General features: G+C 43.2%; 1 protein-coding gene across 1 annotated transcript in view; it reads left to right on the top strand.

Moving 5' to 3' along the window:
* Nucleotides 1-20905, top strand: part of LOC147733072 (uromodulin-like) — a 236180-nt gene extending 215275 nt beyond the window's left edge. Inside the window, exon 9 of the mRNA XM_086958915.1 lies at nucleotides 20031-20905. The gene's annotated coding sequence lies outside the window, so the exon portion shown is untranslated. The remainder of the gene's footprint in view (nucleotides 1-20030) is intronic.
* Nucleotides 20906-21742: the final 837 nt, after the last annotated feature.

The raw sequence follows: 21742 nt of genomic DNA on the forward strand, positions 1-21742 counted from the left end.
AGATGCTGAGTTGCCCTCTCTGGATAAGGTGTATTCTTGGCAATAAATAAATCACCTTTATTACCAAGTTCTTCAATAACTTCTCCATCAACAACCTAATAATCTCTTTCCCTACCTATGTCCCGTGTGACACAAGCACCTTTCTAAAGAACTTCAGCACTTTCTGGCAAAACTATGTGAACATTCAAGCTCCAACTAAAATATACAAGTACAAGCCAAAACCCTCAGAACCCTGATGCTCTAAAGATCTTGCTTGCAACAGATGCTCCATCCACAGACAGGAAGGAAAATGGTAGAAAAACAGAACTCCTGATGACTCAATGAGAATGACATCTCTCTTAATAACACACTGATTCCTCTTTACATCAGCCAAAGCAAAGTACTCCACCAGCACCATAAATGCACCCACCAATATAAGCAGAAAGCTTAATCCGATACTGCATCAAACAAGTGTTTGACCCCCCCCCATCTCACACTCCACAGACAAGTGCAATTCTAGCAACATGGAGGCGGCCCATTCTGATGAAAGTCATCCAGCCTAAGAGCGGAGCCTTTGGGTATACTGCTATACATCGCCCCTATTCATTAGCTCCAAATAATTTTCTTTTGAATTGTGAGTGGTTTCTACTCTATGTCCTGTGCCATTTATGTTTCTCTGGGTGGCGCTGCTTCCTCTACTACAATCTTGTCCTGATGATGAAATTTATTCTGAGGGGGGTCAAAGCTTCAATGATATTGACGTTTTGGGCTGTGTTTATTAATAATTGTGAAATGAGCATTGTAAGTGATTAAAAGCTTGCTCATGGGAACACTTTGTAGACTGCTATAAATATATATTTTTTTAGAGTTGCTGTGCCTTTTTCTGTGTCTTATTTCCCTTTTTGCAATCCACATGAACAGTGCCATTTTTTCACTTGGACCACCTTTTGTACATGTTGTATATATTGGTTAAGGAATCTCATATAAATAATTAACGATGCACACCAATTGTTCAATTATATTGCCTGTGGCTTGATACTAGTCGTCACATAAATTTACTATATTGAGAATACATTCACTGATCTCCTAAGAGTTGCTAAATGAAGTTATGTGTGACTCTGGAGGAGCCATTGTGGTTGTTACATATAATACCCAGGTTTCTAGGGATAGCAGGTTGTCCCATTCTTAACTTGCTTATAATGTGAGTCACAGCCTGATTTAAGACTGGCCGATTCTCTCCCCTATCCTATATCGCCACACAAATCAATTTTTTTAGCATTTCCAGATCTCTCCTAGGGGTTCCCATAACTCACACACAGTCCCTGTATCTCCACTTAGCCTCACCTGTCTCGCCCAGACTCCAATATCAACTGCAAGCTCCCCAGTCTACTTGTTTCTCCTCCTCAGCTATATTCCACTCAGACTATCTCACCGTATCTTTCCCTCAATCATTGTTTTTTTCATCAGTTCTCCACTGAATCGCATAGACTCCCCATGGAACAATATGGATTCCCCATGGAATTACATGGTCTTACTGTAGAAGCGCATGACCTCTCCATAGAACCACATGGTCTTCGGATAGAATACTATAGCCTCTGTGTGGATTTAAATGTCCTTTGCATGGAAACACATGTCTTTGCTATGGAACCACATACCCATCCTGTAGAACCACATGACGTCCCAGTGGAACCACATGACCTCACCATGAAGCCGTATGGCCTGCCTGTGGAACCACAGGGCATTCATGTAGATCTACATAGCTTTCCTTCGAAACCACCTGACCTCTCCATAGAACCATTTGACCTCCCTATGGAACATCATGGCCTACCAATGGAATCACTTGGCCTCCCCATGGAACGACATGGCCTTATATGCAGCCACGTGGCCTCCCCGTGTCTCCCCATCAGTCGCATGTCTTCCTTACAGAGCTGTGCCTCCCTATCATCTCTCCATAAAATCTAGAGTTCTCCAAGAGAACCTCATGTTTTGCCCTTCGCTTCCTAAGTCTTTACCTCAACCCTAATATCACTGCCTTCACCCTTAGGTTCTCAATATAGTGAACCTAGCGGCTGCTCTCCATTAGTGGCTTATCAAGTGTTTCAAATTACCTTATGAAGCTCTCTTGTCCCCTGGTTAGATAGTAATAGACATAGAATTGGCATGTGGTAGGCCCTTCACTCTCGAGCCCTGGTGCCACTGCACTTGCTACACTAATGAGAAAAAACCCTGATCTCTGTCTCTTGGTGTGCACCCTTACAGAATATTACCAATGTAGCTGCGATGGGTCAGCCAAATGCATACTGTTGAGGGCTGCCCTGATGGGCAGAGAAGTGCTGCATTTTAATATCAACACGTTTTATGTAAAAACATATAAAAGTGAAGGAGTCCAGAGTTTTTCCTAGAAACCCACCGCCTGCGCTGCCAAATGCTGGGAGGGGTGGGGGGGGGGGGGGGGGATACGAAAGCTGTCTAGTTTTGATTTGCGTGCATACCTCTTTCTTCATCCCTCTTACACTTCCTATCCTGTATCCCGCTCTTGTCGGTTCTTTTTATTGTGTGCTCTTTGTTCTGTTGTCTAAATTTTTCTATCCTTTTCTTCCCCCTTCTTTATCTTACTTCTGATTTCCTTTCTCTACTTTATGGCCCGATTTTGATGACGGAACATAGGTATCCATCTCTAACGCAAAGAGTGGCTGTTCCCTCCACCTTCAACCTCTTGCACGGATTTTCACAAATTATGAAAGTAATTGAACCATAAAACCCTTGTATAGTGTGGTGATCTACACAGCAAATAATCGGTGATCCCTATTTGTCATCTTTTAATAGAAAATATAGAAATGTTATTGCAGATGTGAAGATTATATGCATTGATTTGTGTGACGAAGGGCACTCCAATTTATTTTGTTCTGCCTGGGTGTACAATTATCCATTGCTTGGCTTCAAGTGTTATTTTAGTTTTGAGCTACCTTTCCTAATTATATGGTTTTGATGCAGTTCTAACTGTCTGTGGAAGTAGTAGGTTTGATGTAACTTGTTAACACTAGATATGTTGAATGATAGGATATCATTTGTCAGTATAACTTGAAGGAATGTACCACTGAAGGAGCAAACGCATAGACAACTGTATTACTTTGAGATGTATTGTGCATATGATGGTCTCAGGAATTGTGTTTAATGTGTGCTGTTTTTGTAGGGTGATGTGTTGGCGTTTCTGGGCAATGAATCAGCCTGCCTAGTGCCACACACACACTGTTGCACCATATTGCAAAGGTGTTTGTGTCATGTCTGGCATATGTTTTGTACTGGAAGAGCCTTCTAGTAGAAAATACTATGCTTAGACTAATTTTAAAACGTTTCCCACTTTGGATGTGTGCTGCACAGTGCAAAGTGGGAAAAGGTAGGCAAAATAAAGGCTTTCTCCTGTTTTTACACCACCTTTAAAGAGGTGCTATTTTTTGGCTCAAAGTCCTGTCTACTAATGTTAGTAGATAGGGCCTTGTGTCAAGAAACTGTGGATGGTTGCATAGGAATGCTCATGTAAATTCCATGGAACTCATCCTTAATGTAAAATAATTGCAAGTGCATTATTTCACGCCAACTTTTCAGTTTTCCGCTGGAAAGTAAATCCAAAATAAATATTTTGTGCAGGTATGCATTGCTTTTGTGATGTACAGCACAGTGTGCAGCAAACACCTTTGCCTATTTGCTCCACATGCTTCAATATGGATGCGTGGATTGGTAAGTAAAATGGTTAGGTATGAATGGTTTTGAATACCCATCTGTTATTTCAGTGCCAAAATGTCCAAGAGGTGAACGTTCACTCACAAATACATATGTTGGGCCCGATTCACAAAGGTAAAATGAGATGAAAGCCTGACTTTACGACTTTCTGTATTTCCAAATGGCATTTACTACTCGTAAATGCTTTTTTGTGAATACCTAAAATTGTAACATTTAACTTTTGATATTCACAAAAGGCATTTACAAGTAATGAATGCACATTGTGAATACCAAAAGTCGTAAAGCTAGACTTTCGTCTCAGTTTACTTTTTTAATCGGGACCATTGTGTTGTGTGTGGAGGGGTGAATGGTTGTATTGATACATGAGTAAATGGATGGAGAAGGTGCCAGTTGGTGGACAGTTAGGTGAGTGGGAGGATGAACTTATGTTTTGATGAATGCTGAATTTGTGTGGACAGGTAGATTATGTATATAAATGGAGAATGAGGATGGAGATTACATGAAGAAAAAGTCTGTGGATTGATGGGTATTCTTGCAAGTATGTTTGATGGTTAGTTTGTGTGTTTATGAGTGATTAAAGGTCACTTTGTGCATGGGTTATATGCAGATCCACTGGAATTATGTGCTTCTGTGACTGCTGCTTTTATAGCATAATTGTGTATTTGCCACATTTGCCGCAAAATCCATTATCTGCTGCACGATCTGCCAATTTTAACAAAAATAAATAGTTTCTATCGCAAATGGTTTAAAAGTTACTCAAACATTGCAACATGTGTTTGAGTGCAGTGGAAGGCCCCTCACAAATGTTAAATGGTCATCTTTCACTTGCTTATTTCTGTATTTGGTTATTAAACTGATACTAATGAGGTGACATCTATTCCCAGACAGTATTACTATGTATGCAAATTCCGAAATAATGAAATAATACTATAACAAACAGGGGCCACATTATGCAGTACAATTCGTTTTTTCTTGCCGCATGGTTTAGTCAAGACAGCAACATAATGCGGTTTTTTTTGCCGCATATTTCCAGTGCCCCAGGGAATACATGGATGCCTCTGGCATTGATGTGTGTACAACATGATGGTTCTTTCGTGTGTGTGCCCAGACAATGTATATGTGCATGTATGTGTATGATGACTGTGATGCTGCTGCATTTGAAGCTGGTTCCCTTGTGCAAATGATGAGCTTTAAAAAGGAGGTAGAGACTTAAAATGGAATGATCATGTTCCTGCTGGCCAACAAGGCACAGGAAATCTCAGTGATGGTGAAGCACTGTTACCAGATCTCATCAAGAATTCGGACACTGCACAGTTACTGGGAGATTCTACAATAGCAAACATGATGCATTTGATATGATACTGTGATTTGGCCACTATTGGCTGTAAGAGCAGCCTATGACAGAAATAAGGGCATTGAGTAATCTCAGAATAATGTACAACATGTTGGTGACATGTAGCTTCCAGTTCTACGGCCACACATGTAAATGCGACTTCAGCAATTGTGTTTATCATGTGCCCCAATTTATAAGAACATTTATTATTTGCACATCTCACATATGAGAGGGCTTTCAAATGCGTGAGCACAGGAAGTGTGCTTTGAAAGAAACCTTGGGGCATATTATCAAGCCTGCGAAAAATGCGTTAGCGACTTTATAAAGTCGCTAACACATGTTTTTTTATCGGACTATTCTCAATACGTCTTTACCGGAGTTAGAGACGTATTCTTGACTTCATCTATCGCCCTCGCGCCGGGGACGATAGATAACGCTAATGGGATGCAGGGTGGGCGTTCCCACGTCCAACTACATGTAGATTGTGGTTGGAGGTGCTAACACCCTATTATCAAGGCAGGCGTTGGGAGAAGGAGACCTCGTTTATCTCAGGTCTCCCAACGCCTGCTTTCATCAGGTGTAAGCATTGATAACATGGGGGGTGGATCATAAAGCTGAATCCACCCCACCACATGATCAAGGCACACATTAGCGCATGACAACAACGCTTGTTTTCACGCGCTAATGTTCCCTATAGCCGACTATCGCCGGATTTAATATCGCCTACGTGTTGCGCGTTGATAATAATTCGCTATCACGGCAATAAAATCCGCCGATAGCCGGAGATAGGGAAATGTGCGATGTGCGTTTTTTAACGCACATCTTGATATTATGCCCCCTTGTTTTTGATTCAACCGACTTTAAATTTTCTCCATTTATAACAAGAATATACGCAATGTACTGGTTACACATGACAACAGACTTGCCTCTGATTTCATGAGTAAATATTTGGGTGGTTCACATCATACACGCCCCTGAAGTTACGTCCCTGAAAACATGCACTGCATATTTAATACTTATGTTCCGTTTGTTACTGAAACATGGCTTCACCCTGAGTCCAGCCCTGATATATGTTAAGCAGTACCTTATGGGTTAGTTATTTACAGACATGATAGGGCAAATAAGCTAGGGGGAGGTTTAGCTATTATTGTACGAAGAAACATCCAGTACTCGACTTTCCAGTCTAACAACTTACTGGGGTAGAAAGTCTTGGATTTTGTATTCTCCTATCTGGCAAGATACCATTTTCTGAGGTTCTGATCTATTGCTGGGAGGAAGCCATTTACCCAGTGGCTCTATGATAGTCCAATCTCACTGTGCTTAAAGGCTTTAATTTGCCTGTGAGAGACCAGGACTGGCTTTGGTGGAATCGTTCTACGCATTCAATAGGCAACAGCTGGTTTCACATGTACCACACAACGTATGACATATCTTGAACCTTATCTTTTCAAATATCCCCCTTTCTATTGTTAAACCTATCCCACTTGTTTGTTTTGGCAATGATTTTGTCCCATTAAGTTGGAAAAGTGGTCATCTGTAGAGTGACCCAGGTATAGCGGAGCAGAGGGTGTAGCTAGAACCGGGCAACAGCTTTTACCACTCAGCGCCTTTGCCACACAAGGTAAGTATATTTTCATAAATATATATGTATGTATTACCTACTGGCAGTCCCCAGTAGGTAGCTATAGTTAGTACCTAGTTCTAGAACAAATACAGTATACCTCTTTTACAACTCTAATCCTCCTTCGAACTTTGGTTCCAAAATAAAAAGATAAGAGTTCAGTAGCTTAAAAGGAAGTCTTTGCTTAAATTTGAGGTTCTTATGATTACATCCTGTCCGCCCACTTTACTTTTTTATAGGCAGCATATTGACCAGATGTAACAGTAACTCCTTCATGAAATATGATAGCCATAGTAGTGTATGTTCTTCCAGAAATGTATATTTGTCCAGCTTTGAAATGTGGATTCTAATTCCATTTCACTTCCATCTCCGCTGTAATGTTGTAGTGCTAAAATATGATATTTCCCACTTCTTCGTAGACATAATGTTGACCTGAGATGTGATCGACAATTTTGTCAGGTATTTTTTTGTGTAGCTTGTGTGAACAATCTGTCAAAAGACAAAGTTGTCGATTCTGGTAGTGGTAAATAAAGAAATCATGAATATATTTCTATACTTGCTGCAAATGAGCAATCTTCACACACATGGTTCCATGAGTAAGTAAATCAAAATAACTCATCAAATAACTCATCAAAACATATTTCTTCTTCTTCTAATACTCCAAAGATCACCATTATAAACTCCTGTGCATCCTGTTGAGTGTTTGGAGTAAACTTTACAGATCCACGACATATATCTAACAAGGTCTCAAATAAATATGTGTAGCTATCATCTACACACCATAAACACAAAGTCTCCTTTTCGAGCAACCCTTTTTTCCTAACACTGGCTCATTTTCTTTTCAATCCTTCTTTTGAAATTTTTACTCAACTCCCCAGATCCATTGCAGATACACAAACCAAAAGCACACATTGAATACAAAGCAGCATATTTAGGATTCACTTTACAGGTCTGTGAGTGGATGAATGACCGTGTGTGTGGATCTTTGAGTGAGTATGTGAGTGCCAGCATGGGTCTGTGAGTGGATGTGTGAATGTTTCTGTGGATCTGTGAGGGTCTGAGAGTGGATCTGCGAGTGTCTGTGTGTTTTTGTAAATAGGAGTGCGACTGCCTGTACATGTTTATGAGTGGGTCTGTGACTGCAGGCAAAGTAGTGTGAGAATTTCAAGTTCCTGCACAAATCTGTAAGTGAATGTATAAGTGGATGCATGGGTTTCTAAATGAGTATATGAGTACCTCCATAAGTTTGTGATTGGGTGTATGAGTACTTCCATGGATCTATAAAATGTTCTCTGAGTAGATTAGTTAGGGACTGCATGGATATGTGAATGGATGTTTGTATATGAGCATGGCTCAATCAGTGGGTCTGTGACTGGCTGTGTGATTCTGTGAGTGGGTGTGAGAGAGTATGAATGGGTCTCTGAGTGGGTGGGTGAGTGTCTGGATGGTTCTGTGAGCAGGTGTGGGAGGGTCTGAGTGAGTCTGTGAGTGGGTGTGTGTATCTGTGGGAGTATGTGAGTGTCTGTGTAGATATCCGACTGGGCGTGTGAGTGTCTGTGTTGGTCTGTGACTGGTTATGTAAGTGGGTGTGAGAGTTCCTGCATTAGTATGTCACTGAGTGTTTGAGTATCTGTGTGGATCTGTGAGTGGGTATATAAATGAGTGTCTGTGTTGGTCTGTGAGTGTCAGTATGGGACTGTGAGTGGGTGTTTGAGTGTCTGACTGCCTCTGTTAGCGGGTTTGTGAGTGTGTGTGGGTATATGAATGTCTCAATATGTCTGTGAGTGGGTATTTGAATATCAGAGTAGATCTGTGAGAGGCTGAATGAGTATCTGTGTGGGTCTGTGAGTGGGAGTGAATGTCTGAATGGGGTTGTGGGTGTTTGAGTAGGTGTTCTGAATGGGGTTGTGGGTGTTTGAGTGGGTATGTGAGTCCGAGTTGGTCTGAGAGTGGGTGTGTGAGTGTCTGGGTCAGTGAATCAGTGTTTGAGTATCTGAGTGGGTCTGTGAGTTGGTGTCGGAGTGTCTGTGTGGGTCTGTGAGTGGGTGTGTGAATGCCTGTGTGGGTCTTTGAGTGGGTGTGTACATGGCTAAATGGGTATATGAGTGGGTCTGAGAGTGCCATCCCAGGTCTTTGAGTGGGTGTGTCAATTCCTGTGTAGGTCTATGAGTGGGTGTGAGAGTGTTGGTGTGGGTCTGTGACTGTGTGTGAGTGCCTGTGTAGGTCTGCGAGTATGTGTGTGTGTGTGCCTACATGGATGTGTGAGTGGGCCTTTGAGTGCCTGCATGGGTCTGTGAGTGGATGTGTCAATGCCTGCATACATCTGTGAATGGGTGTGTAGGGACCTACGTGGGTCTGTGAGCAGGTCTGAGAGTGCCTGTATGGCTCTGTGATGGGGTGTGTAAATGCCTGCATAGGTTTGTAAGTGGGTGAGTGACTGCCTGTGTGGGTATGTAAATGGGTGTGAGAGTACATGTGTGGTTGTTTGAGTGGTTCTGAAAGTGTTTTTCATTCTTCCAAAGAACAACAAGATTCTGGGATCCATCATTGATTTTCATGGGGGGCACAGTGAGCCTCATGGGGGATCTGCAGATTCCCAAAGGTGGAAAACAAGCTAAAATAACTTACATTTGTACCCAACATAGGTGCCTCTGACACTTACCTATCACACCTGTGGGACCAGGGTAGCGCTACCCTTACCCCTTTAATTATGATGCAGACTGGTCCCTGATACTTAAAGTGGTGGCCACAACCTCCTGACCAGGTTGTGGTCAGCCAATGAGAGCATTGCTGGTGGCATGTGACTCTGCGGACCCACTTTAGGGGATCCACAGAGGGTCTGTGTCCCTAGATATACAATTTTAGTTTTCCTTTGATAACTCCGTAATTGCTAAACTGGTTTACTTTTAGTTTTCCTTTAATAACTCCATAACTACTAAACTGATTTGATTTACACCAAATCACAAAAGGGCTGTTTTTGGACCAACAGCAACCTCGACCAAATTTGGTGTAATTCTGTCTGCTAGTTCAGGCTGTAGTCGTGTTGAAAATCCATATGGGGAAATTGCATGGGAAACACTCAATTTTTTACCCCCTTTTCTTGGCCCCGGCTTGACAGATCACCCTGAAACTTTGCATGCAGAACTAGACATACCATGCTACTGTTTTTGAAAAATTTTGTGAAGGTTTGGCAAATGGCGCCAAAGTTATAAGCAAGTCAAAAACTGTTTTCCTATGGAAACTAAGGGGCATATTAGGATGTCGGGCACACTATAGGGCCGCAAAATCCCTCTCGGCCGGCCTTTTCATGGCGAGTTACTACCATTAAAAGGAGGGCTGAAAGGGACATTACAATTCATATGGTGGTGCCTGGTAGGCACCACCACCATTGTAGGGAATACAACCCCCTCTGCCGCACCGGCGGGCTCAAGGAGCATGTTGGATGCATGGCGGTTGGTATTTCTGACCATTCTGGTACACAACGGTTCCACGTATAACACCTCATTCTATGCCACTCCACTGTACACCCAGTGTATGCACTCCACTGTATGGCACTCAGCACCACTCCAATTTATGCCACTCCAGTATATGCCACTCCACTGAACACCATTTCACACTACACTATTCCTCTCCACTGCCCTCTATGCCCCAACAATGTATGCTATTCCGCTCTACACCACTCTACTTTATGCTACTTCTCTTTACCCACTCCAGCCTAAGGCACTCCACTGTACACTATTCCTCTTTATGCCACTCCACTTTATGCCACTCAACTCTTTGCCCCTCCACTCTATGCATCTCCACTGGATGCTATTCCAATCCACTGGATGCTATTTCACTATATGTCACTCCATTGTATGCCACTCCACTTTATGCTACTCTACTTCATACCACTACAGTCTACGCCACTCCACTCTTTGGAACTCCATTCTACTGTATTCAGCTCTATACCACTGGACTCTGCTCCACTCTACTATACGCCACTCCACTCTGCATCACTCCACTCTTCCACTGGACGCTACACACTCTATGGCACTCAACTCTATACTATTCCACTCTATGCCCCTCCACTTTATGACACTCCACTTTATGCCACTTCACTCTACGCCACTATTCTGCACCTGTCCATGTTATACTATTCCACTCTACAGCATTCCAATGTAGTCCACCCTACTACATGCCCAAATACTGTACCGTGTGCCACTCCACTCTGTGCCACACCAGCACTATTCCAGTGTATGCCACTCCACTCTACACCACTCCTCTCTACTCAATGCTATTCTAATTTACGCCACTCCACTGTATGCCACCCCAATCAATGCCATTCCACCATACGCCACTTCACTGTATGCTGCTCCACTCTACTGTATGCCACTTCACACTATCCCATTCTGCGCAACCCCACTCAACGCAATTCCACTCTGTTCCACGCATTTCTATGCTCCTACACTGCACACTATTCAACTTTACAGCACTCCACTTTTTGCCATTCAACTCTGGACTGCTTTACTTTACAGTATTCAACTCTATGACACTCCACACCACTCTGCCGTATGCCACTCCACTCCACTCTATGCCACTCCACTCTACACCACTGGACTCTAGACACTCTATGCCACTCAACTTTATGCTATTCCACTCTATGCCACTCCACTGTATGGCACTCCATTCTATAGCAGTCCATTCTATGGCATTCCACTCTACACAATTGAACTCTATGCCACTCCATCCCACACCACTTCATTCTACGCCAGTCCATAGTATGATATTCCACTCGATCAATCGATCTACTGTAAAGGTTGCCCGGGACAGAAAGAATCAGAGGGACACTTCCTTTTTGCTTGTCCTAGATATTCTGTACCCCGAAAGAAATGGTTAAAACCACTGTTCCAGAGATTACCATTTAAAACATCTGCGGAAGCCATTTGGGCGCTAAAGACCAACACCTCTGAACTCTTTGTTGTAAGTCTGGCTAAATATCCGGGCTGGGCCTGGCTTTTAAGGTTAAAACACATGCTATAGTTCCCAGGGCCCACACATAGTGTCTTGTAAAGTGACAAAATATGTATATTGCTTAAACCATCTGTTTTTAGATTTTTCCATCAGCATCCTTTGCACACCAAACAAGAAATGGTTTCCCATTAATCAATATGTCTTGAAATGTATCACTAAAACACAACGTGTTTTTTTTAATTTACTCAGGTCCTCCTTTTACCAACATTTAATGCTTCTTTTAACTATTCTTTTTATTGGTCTGTTCAAAATGCACCTAGTCTTTGTTCATTGACGTTTTGTTTTTTTCTCCTTTCAAATAGTTTTTTTCTTGTTTAAAACTTTTTGATTGTTTGACTTATTATTGTATTTTAATGTGTCTTTTATGATTTGTTAAAAATCGAAATAAAGACTTGAAACCTGATATTCCACTCTACTGTACGAGACACCACTCTATGCCTAACACTGCATACCACTCCACTCTATGGCACTCCATTCTATGCCACTTCACCCTAAGCTACTCTAATCTATGCTATTCCAGTGTATGCCATTCCACTGTATGCCACTCCAATCTACGCCACTCTACTGTCCGTCAATCCACTGTACACTACTCTACTCTATTCCACTCAACTTTTCGTCACTCTACACTATGCTATTGCTCTTTAATCCACTCAAGGCCATGCCACTATACGCCACAACACTGTACAATATTCCCCTCTATGCCACTCCAGTCTCTGCCATTCCATGGTACGTCACACCATACTATACCACTTCATTTTATGCCACTCCATGCCATGCTATTCCACTCACCACCCCTCCCCTCTATGCCACTGTGCGCTATTCTGCTCTATGCCACTCCACTCTATAGACCCATGCCACTCCATTCTATTATTATTCTACTCTACAGCACTCCACTGTATGCACACATGGTATTCCACCCTATGCCACTCCATGCTATTTTAGTGTATGCCACTCCAATGTATGCTACACCACTGTATGCCACTCCACTGTATACCACTCCACTGTATGCTATTCCACTCAACTTTGCGTCACTCCACTATACTGCCCTCCTCTGTACACCACTCAACTGTACGCTAATCCACTCTACGCTAACCCTGGGTGAGGTTTGCATAGTAGCGCTATGCTACACTATGCTTCGCTACGCGAAGTGCACTTTGCACTACGCAAGCTATGTGAGCTGCATAGTGTGGTAGGTAAAATGCTGTTCGTACTGATTGCACAGTGCCGGATGCTTATCCGCACTGCGCAATCATTGCAAATGGCATCTTGCACAGTGCAAGCGGTCGTTTTCTGCAGCTCGAGTAGATTTGTATCCGAGCAGCAGTTTTCGCTACGCGGACTAGTAGTTTCTCATCGCGAGCGGTCACGAGCATACGCGACCACTCGCAATGGGAAATCTGACCTCCACGCATTGAGAATCTCGCCGGGAGGTTTATTTTCCACGCTTGCGATTGCAACTTGATGTTGCTGATCGTGAACGGGGAAAAAGTCTCGCCATGATGTCATTTTGGTTGCTCGCAGTCGCCAACTTGACGTTGAGGACTGCGAGCAAGCAAAAAATGGCAGCTACGTTACGCGTTTTTGCACTGTGCTACAAGCAATTCGCGTAGCGCGAAGTTGCGCGAACTACACGAGCGTAGTGTAGTCCTACGCCCAGGGTTACTCAATGCCACACGACTGTACACCACTCCACACCCAGCTATTACACTCTACTCTATGCCACAACACTGGATACTGTTCCATTCTACCCCACTCCACTCTGTGCCACTCCAGTATATCCCATTCCACTCTACTCCACTCCACTTTATGACACTACACTGTAAGCTATTCCGCTCCATGCCGCTCCACACCAATCCATTCCCCACCAGTCCACACTGTGCTGTTCCACTCTATGCCTTTCCTGTACTCTGCACACTCCACTCCACTCAACTCTCTGGTATGCCCCTCTACACCACTCCACTCTATGGCACTCCACTATATGGTACTCCACTCTACTCTATTACACGCTTTGCCACTCCACACCACTCCATTCTACGCCAGTCCACGCTATGCTATTCCACTCTATGCATTCCACTGTACACCATGTCACTGTATGCCCAACACTGTTCACCACTCCACTCTATGGCATTCCCCTCCACCCTATGCCACTCTACTGTACACTATTCCAGTGTATGCCACTCCAGTGTACCCCCACTCCTGTCTACACCACTCTACTGTCTGCCACTATGTGTCAATCCACTGTACTCTATTCCACTCAACTGTATGCCACCCCACACTATTCTATTGTACTCTAATCCCCTCCACTCTATGCCTCTCCACTTTCCACCACAACCCTATACATTCCACTCTATGCAACTCTACGCCACTCCACTCTATGCTATTCTTCTCAACACCACTCCGGTCTATGCCTCTACACTGTAAGGCATACCTTTTAGACAATTTTCATCTTGTGACACGGTAATGCGAGCGAGCAGAGAGAGCGAGCCCGAACCACCTAAGGGGGTCTCAGAGGGGTTCTCCCCCTGAGAAAATTTTGAAAAAATAGTGGGCAAATGGCATTTTCAAGCAAATTTGAGAAAGCAGGAAGGTTAATACAGCAATTGTGAATCTGGTCTAACAAAGACTGTGACTGGCAAAACTGGGTGTAAGCAAGGTTAGGTTTCTGCCTGAAACAAGAATATAATCATGCACACATTGACACATGCCCCAGTGATTTCGGGCACAAAAAGGGGGTGTACGCACTGCCAACCCTTTCAACCATGCACAAAGTCCGCCTGCTGCCTTGCTGAATCTGAATTTCTAGTTTATGTAGGCAGGGCCCATGAACTGTGGTCTTGTGGTGGTGCAATTAACAAATATGGTCTGTTTCTTTTTTATGCTAACACACGGGAGTGAATGCGATGAGCTCTGAAACTGCAAAGCTTTTGAGTCTAATAAGGCAACAGAGCACTGAACAGAGTCAAAAGATAAATCGATGGTAAAGATTAATATATAGCGCAAACTACACCCGAAGATATTGGGTATCAGAGTGCTTTACATAGCACCAGTTTCGTTACACAAGGACACATATTTATTATGCAAATAAAACCTGCAGCAATGTTTTTTCCAACAAACAATGTGTCTTGTGTGTTCTTTATTATGAAATTGCTGTGCTGTGCAGGAGGGGTATGTTGCTGATATTGGCACTATGGTCCTGGGCTGATCTTACTCTCCCAGTGTCTCTGTTCAATGGTTTGACAATGTGTGAGCACAGTCAAATGTGCTCAACAGAAGAACTAAAAAACAAGGGCATATTCCCAGACAGGACCCCAACATGGCATACATTCACCCATTCAGGGCTGTTTAATGTAAGACTGCCGTATTGTCACCTCCAAAGCTGAAGGAGACCTGACCTTGCAAAGCGTAGGCCCCCCTCCAGGGCCTCTTCCCCTCCTTCCTGGTCGGGACAGACACCTCTTTTACAGCGCATAGAGAGCTGAAAGAGTGAATATTGTGCTGTGAGAGGATTGAAAATGGCGAGGAACAAAAATGTCACCCGCAAGTCTGTGAGGGCTGAGGGACGGGAACTGCTGCAGGACAAATCTATAACTTTCGGACAGTTAATCTGCCTAGCCCTATTAAAATCATGCCATACCTCCGAGGCACAGCTTTCCAAACTCGGGCTGTGTTGAAAGAAAGCTCTCCCTTCTCTCCCCTGTTCCTGTGTACTCCTTCCATATTCCTTGCTGGCACACATTTCTTTCCCAGCTGTTACCATTCAGGCTTCCCTCAGATGTCACAGGAGGTTACAAGAGTTCAAGGTATGGGGGAGGGAGGGGCAGCTGTTTTTTTTTGTGGGGGGGCTGTGAATATGCAATTGCATTTAGTGTTGTAAGACAATCACGCTTGTTCCTCAATCTCCAAGCTACTGCCCCAGCTTGTTCATGAAAGAGGAGGGGGTTTTGGTTTGAAAGTGCTTAAATTGCAGGCCCATCAAAAACCTCAGTTAGGATGTTAGTGTCCCCGTGTTAACAAATCGTGTGATATTGGACAAGTTATTAATTACTCTGCTCTTGTGGTTTGCAAAGATGTGATGGGGGCTGGGGGGCTTCGAATTAGGCAAAATGTTCAGAAAGTGTGTGAGAAGAAACTGAGCTGAACCCCAATTACCCTTGGCCATAGAGTCGCGGAAAAATACCTTGTTTCCAGAGACACACAGCGCATTCCACCCACAGGTTTCCCATTTCTATGGGGCACAGGGGATACAATGTAATGCCAAGTTATTACATTTATAAACTTACCATGCCAAGCGCCTGGGATGGAGAGTAAAGGCGGCTCCGTGGACTGACTGGGCGTTCAACGCGCGTCGCAATGGGAAGGAGGCTGCGCACTCGCCTAATGCCTCTCCTTCCTCCGTGTTCTGCGTCACTGAATGCAAACATTCAAGAGAGCATTCACCCTAATCTGCCCCCCGCAGGCGTCATCGTCCAGTGACACACCCACATATTGCAGGGGACACAGTACCGTGTTGCGACACAGAGTTTGGAAAGCTCTGCTGTAAGCTATTCAACTCTATGCTTCTGCACTCAATGCCACCCGACGCCAGTCCATTCTATGCCAGTCTATGCTATGCTATTCCACTTCATGGCACTCCACTATGTGCATACACTGTACGGTATTCAACCCTATGTCTCTCCACTGTATGCTGTTCTAGTGTTTGCCACTCCAGTGTATGCCACTCCACTGTACATAACTCCACGGTATGCCACTCCACACTATGCTTTTTCACTCTACTCCACTCTATGCCACTGTACTCTACACCACAACACTGTATACTATTTTACTCTATGCCTCTCCAGTCCATGCCATGCTACTCTACGCCACTCCACTCTACAACATTATAGTGTATGCGATTCCATTAGTTGCCACTCCATGCCACTCCACCTCACTCCATTCTCCACCAGTCCATGCTACGCTATTCCATTTGTTGCCATTCCGTGCCACAGCACACCACTCCATTCTCCACTAGTCCATGCAAATCTATTCCAGTATGTGCCACTCCAGTCAAGCCACGCCACTTTAAGCCATTCCACTCTACAACCTTATAGTGTATGCTATTCCATTAGTTGCCACTTCATGCCCCTCCACATCACTCCATTCTCCACCAGTCCATGCTACACTATTGAACACCGTGCCACTCCACTCCTTGCCACTCCACTGTATGTCCAACACTGTACGCTATTCCACGCTACACCACTCCACTGTATGCCACGCCACTCTATGCTATTCCAGTGCACTCCACTTCAATCTATGGTACTCCACTGCATGCCACTCCATTGTATGCCGCTCCATTGTATGCCGCTCCATTGTATGCTGTGCCACTGTATGCCACTCCACTGTATGCCACTCTACTCTTGTTCACTCCACTCTCCAAAACTCCAGTCGGTGCCACTCCACTCTATGCTATTCCAATATTTGCACTCCACTGTATGCCACTCCACTCTTCATCACACCACTTGTTGCTATGCCACTCAATGCCACTTCACTATATGCCACTCCATTCTATGCCAGTCCACTGAATGCTAATTCACTATACACTACTTCCTTCTATGCACACTAACCTTCAATTTTAAAGACAGCAAATGTGTATAAATACGATAGTCTATTCAAAATTCAAAAGTGTATTTCATTGACCTGTAGAACCATTTCACCTTAGTAAATCAAAATATAGCAGTGCATTCAGAAGTATTTTCTAAGTGATAGTTTTCAAACATTAATTTAGAAACATTCAGGCTTTCCACTCTCCTCCCACCCTGACAAATATGCCATTAGTGATTACATCCAAGCATAGTAGATGGGTTTGTACAGCACGCATCCTGAAGTCATGTAATTAGAGTTCCTCGTCTATGTGAAAGGAGGGAAATTAAAACAAAATATTTCCCCAGGGTCACACAATTTGGTCAAGTGGAGAAGCCGGGATTCATGCCATGTTTTCTGGTTTCACAGTGTACAACTGAGTTCAGCCCTAGATATATATGCTTTGCTTCCTCAACACCCGTTCCACCACATCCACTTTACACCCCCCACTGGCATCAGTGCGGTCCTCGGTCACACCAAAGACCAAACATTGCGGCACCTGGGAAAATGTTTGTGAGTACCCATGCTCTGCGCTATTCCACTGTGTGGCACTCCATGGTACGTCACTCCACTGTACATCACTCCACTGTAAGCCACTCCACCCTGTGCTGTATAATTGTACACCACTTGATTCTTTACCCTTCCTCTCTACGCTATTCTGACACTACACTAGATGACTACACGATTTAAAGCAATTTTTTGCAAAGAACCTGGGTCTGATAATTGATGATAAGCTCCCCATCGTCTACTAGATTCTGTCGATGGTCTAAACGTGTTCCTTTTTGCTGCGTACTGTTAAGAAATCCTAAGACTACCTTCCACAGGTAGCATAAAGGACAGTTGTTCACGCACTGATAACCGCCAGACTGGATTACTGTAACATCCTATCTCCAGATATTCCTGATGGATGGATAAAAAAAGTTCAGATCGAGCAAAATCCACAATGGAAGTTGAACTATAGGAACACTCTATGCCAGGATCACCAAGTAACGCACTAGAAGATTATAAACCCTTTAGAACTCATCAGCTAGACCCAACCACCAACACAGAACCCATATCACACCACGCCCCAGGGACTACTCTGGCTCCCAGTAAAGAAAAGGGTTCTTTTTAGGGTGTTATCCGCATGCACTGGGAGTTTATAATCGGGTCCACAGTACTTGAGTAACACGATCCAGCACTACCATCCTACATGCACCATTTCCTCTGGATTAACCTTATTGGTAACAGTGCCTTGATTCTGGGTGGAAAGAAGTGTTGGCTGCTCATGCTTAGTGCTTACAAGCAAGCAATTAGATCTTCTTCCACCTGCCCTTTGGCCTATTTCTCAGAAATCACAATTTAGAAAGTCTATACTAACCCATTGTTTTGCTGTAGACTATGGCGGTCAGTCTATGATGTACCTTGGTTGGTCCTAGTGCCTGGACACTCTGTAGGGTAGCTGTGCACTTTTTAAAATATGTCATTCAGTTATTCATTGTTGACTGAGATTTCCAGAAAATCCACATACAACAGATTTGTTTACAATTGGCCTGCATCGAACATATCTATATAATTAATGCTTTTTCTGAAAATGTCACTTGGATCCAGCTCCTGTGATCATATTTTTAGACTTTCATAGTTTGTACAATCAAAGGGATTCCAAGCAGGGTCACTGGGGTTTCTTTTGCTATACCTCTCTACGCCTGAATGACACCCTTAGTTTATGCTTGTAATATGTTTTGCACAGGTTCTCTTTCACTGGAATCTTTTAGTAAGTGGACATAGTAATACATAAGCGCGCGAACATTCTCCTGAGATAAATTCATGACAGGGATTGTCCATGTAACGCAAAAGATGAAAACACTGTCAGTCAGGTGTGTTGTCTTAGTGTGAAGACTACAGTAACAATAGAGTATTATTTACTTGTGTTTTTTTGGTGTTGCTGGCGTGTATACATGTAGTCCGCATATACTAGCAAACTTTACGAATTCCAGTACGATTTATTAGGAATTGCTGTACGACCTGAAGAGGGAAATGCAACATGTACACTGCAAAAATATAGACTACACAAAATGATCTGACTACAGTTATCAGCCATACGATAAGCATCAACAACATTTTATAATGACAATATTATCTACTCCAAACAATATCATCCAACCTATATCTATCTGCAAAAACAAAACAGATAATCAGTTTACAAAAATGTCGTCCATGCATGACGCCCAAAAATAAAAATTCTACCTGAAAATATCAGCCTTATAACATTGAATTGCTAAAATGTTAACCATACCATAATATCTTCCACCTAAAATATTGGTGATACAATCGCAATGTGCCAAGTTTAGTCGTATACTCTACAACATATCGACCATGCAATAATTTCTAGCCTCAGAATATCAGCAATATATTTTCATTTTCCAAAAAAACTTACCTGCTCAAAATACCCATACCCAGCCGAAGGCACTTCATCTTGTTGTAGAACTTAATTGAATGCTGTTGTTGCTCGAGGGTGATCTGTCATATTTTGGGACGAATGTTTGATGCCATTCAGATATTGTTGATAATTCATAGCGCTTCAATGGTCGATATATTTTTTGCAGGCTTCTTTACTCACGCTCCATTGTTATAGTCTGTTTTTGTTGTCTGCATTTTTACTGTATACAGTTCACCTCAGAGCCCTTGTATAGCTATAATGAAGGTCCTTTGTACTTGGGTCTGACTACGGATGTGTTTTGTTGCTAGGCGCTGGACCATGGATGCTGCAGATACGTGTCAAAGACTGCCTTTGTTTGGAAGCCCTTCTACTACCTTGAAGAAGAACCTATTCAGAACTATCTGATGTGAATGATGAATTCCAGCCTGTTGCCTTGATCATCTCATGACTTGCTGAGCAATTACACAATTTCATTTTCTTTAAATGACTTTGGCACAAATTTCTTCTTTGACATATATTTGAGATGCAAACAAATGCCATCAACCAACACAAAAGGCCAGTGTGGCCATCAGCCTCTATTTTTCACTAAAAGTGCCTACTTTGCCACTCTCACAAGATATTGCAATTTAACATAAAACTGAGCATTTCGATTAAGTATAATGAAAACAGTCAGTGTAATCTGAATAAAACACATAGCCATCAAGTTTATAAATGATAAAAAAGGAGGCATTTAAACGTATACACTTTCATGTAGTTGAACATATGTTGTATTTCACACAATAGGAAAGCAAGCTTTGGTTGCCACATGTGTAAATATAGCAGTGTTTTCGGTATTTTCCAAAGGCATTGCCTGTAAAATGGAATGGCATGATTATGATCTGTGGGGTCAATTTCTGTGAAACATTAGTTTGTGCATGGAGTGGTGATTTGCATTTATGAGGTAATTGCCAAATGAGATATAGACGCTGGGGTGGGATACTTACAATTAGGAGTATTACAGTAATACATGAAGTTTTTTCCTCAATGACTGCAGCAGGTCAAAGCGGGCATATTTCAACTGGGGAAAATATGTAGGAAAAAGACAAAACATGCCGAATTAGGTGCTTTATATACTGATTTCGCATGTTAGCCTCATTCCCAAGTTCAAAACTCGAAATAAATTATATTTACAGCAGCCAGTAAATATTGGTTGTGGTCAATACCCGCCTTAATCTGTACATAACTTTCTTTTTTTGTGCAGATTTCTCAGCTTTGTGGAGAGGTGTGGCTCACTGGTTAGAGGCGGCAGACCCGAAGGCTGAGAACGGCCCGGGACCAGGGTTCGATTCCCGACGCGGCAGGGTCGAGGACCAGGGTCAGCGGACTGATAATTCTCGCCTCGGTGCCCACTTTGGGCAGTGATCACACTCGGTAACTCTGGGCATTAAGCTTGCCTCATCTCTACAACGGCCCCCCACAGACGCCGGGGATGCCTGGCTTCACCTTGGAGATACCCAGCATGGGACCATCTCACAGGGAAAGCCAGGACGGGTTCCCCAGCGGTCATTCGCGCCAGGATACTCCGGCAGTAATTGAGCGCGCTATAAAACACCTTACATTTACATTTACATTTACATTTATAGTCTCCACAGTTGCAAAGTTACTATTTAATCGTAGTTTGTGAATGCCCTAAAAAAGTAAACACACACACAATCATAAATTAACCTTTGTGAATCATATAGTATAGTATAGTCTTACTTATGCAAAGAGTGATGGGCAGGTAGGGATTTGCTGCTTAGCTCTCTGGGGCCACCGGGAAACCACATTTAATATAAATATGTTTTGAATGATTGATTTTAGGTTATGTGGCTTATTTTGTGATTCCATGGTTCCATCAACCTCCTGTAGGCATGCCTGTTGTGTTTTTAAGGAAAACTGCTGCTTGGGTTATAGTTGAGGTGGTTCAGCTTAGGTGATATAAAGAGTAGTACCTAAATCAGTGGCGGCTCTTCGAGGGAGTGCGGTGCGGTGGGCCGGACCG

The sequence above is a fragment of the Lissotriton vulgaris genome, chromosome 2_1, assembly GCF_964263255.1.
Source record: "Lissotriton vulgaris chromosome 2_1, aLisVul1.2, whole genome shotgun sequence".
Classification (NCBI taxonomy): Eukaryota; Metazoa; Chordata; class Amphibia; order Caudata; family Salamandridae; genus Lissotriton; species Lissotriton vulgaris.